This window comes from Elephantulus edwardii, unplaced genomic scaffold (genome assembly GCF_000299155.1).
Source record: "Elephantulus edwardii isolate Elephantulus edwardi_28Jun2011 unplaced genomic scaffold, EleEdw1.0 scaffold00230, whole genome shotgun sequence".
NCBI classification, from domain to species: Eukaryota; Metazoa; Chordata; class Mammalia; order Macroscelidea; family Macroscelididae; genus Elephantulus; species Elephantulus edwardii.
Window position 1 is genome coordinate 3,710,341 of NW_006399980.1, and position 1,651 is coordinate 3,711,991.

Below are 1,651 nucleotides of genomic sequence, written 5' to 3' on the forward strand. Positions count from 1 at the left end.
AGGTATAGATTCTTCTTCTGTCATTCTTAGTCATTGTCCAGCTCATCGAGTAATTGCACATCAAGTAATTGCAAAGACCATGTCTTGGATCTGGCACACCTTACTCCCTAGAGTGACATCATTACTCTTTATCACTTTGGAGAGGTCCGTGACAACCAACTTCCTCAGTACAATTTGTCTTTTGATTTCCTGACTGCTGGTGCCATATTGATTGTGGAGACGAGCAAGCTGAAATTGTTAACCACCTCAATCTCTTCATTTACCATGGTGCTACCAATTGGCCCAGTGGTTAGAATCTTTTTCTTCTTGATGTTTAGCTTCAATCTATATTGAACACTACATGCTGTGACTTTCTGCAGCAAGCGCTTCAGGTCCTTTTCAGTTTTGGCAACCAAAGTTGTGTCATCTGCATATCACTGGTTGTTGGTAAAGTCCTCCTCCAATCCTGATACCCCATTCCTCCTCATAAAGCCCAGCCTCCTAAAGGAGAAGTCAAAGCAAAGGGAAGAAATTAGAAAGTTTCAGAAAATTTCTATGGGCAGCTCTGGAAGACAAAGCAAAAAATTCAAATGAAAATGTGCAAAAAGCTGAATTCATTCAGCATTTTTTAAGCCTCAAGTTGCAATACTTAAGGATGCTATAGGTAGAATACTGAATTATCCAGGAAGTATTAAAAGACTAAAGGAGTCAAGAGTCACTGTACCAAAAATAATTATGTGACACAAAATTTAATGAAAACAATGTATGACCAAGAGGCAATGGTTGAGGAGAACCAGACGCCATTGTTGGAAGCCCAGCTCGCACGCGAGTGGGCTTCGGGGTTATTGAGAGTTCAACCTGCAAACAGGTAAGTCTCTGGTTTAATAATTAAAGATAAACCTTTGTCCTCTGTCCTGCAATAGGCTGGGAACTTGGAAGTCTCTTCCTGTAAATCATATATCCTAAGTCGTTTTGGTCTCCTAACCCCTTTCATGTGAAAAGTATCATTTATCATAAGGAACAGAGTGTGTGTGCCCTTCCTTGATCAATTGTTTCTCTTTTATGATTCTATGAAAACGGAGATATGAGATCACTGTTTATGATGATTTTATAGAAACCCCTAAAAATGAGATTATTGCTTAGACCCCTATATATTCTAATAAACACAGATCCACGAGGCTGCCGCATCTTGTCCAGTTGTGTGTGCTTTTCTTGTCTCCTGTGTTTGTCTCTTTATGTTCATTTCTCTCAGGAAAAACGGTTGTGGTTTGCAACAATGGTGATGAAGGAAGCTCAGACTGCTCTAAAAGAATTGGCAAAAAAACAAGGCCCTAGGAATTGATGAAATACCAACTGAAATATTTTAGCAAATAGATGTGGTCATCCCCACTAAGTTGTGTCAACAAATATGGAGGACAACTACCTGGCCAACTGACTGGAAGAGATCCATATTTAGTCTCATTCAAAAAAAAAAGGTGAACAGAGTACGGAAATAATCAATCATGATAGAGAAAATACTGAGACTATCAAAAACAAACAGATTCATCGTTGTTGTTGTTGTTGTTGTTGTTTTTATGTGCCGTCGAGTCGTTTCCGACTCATAGCGACCCTATGCACAACAGCCCTACACCCTGCTCTATCCTGCGCCAACCGCACCGCCTCTGACACACCC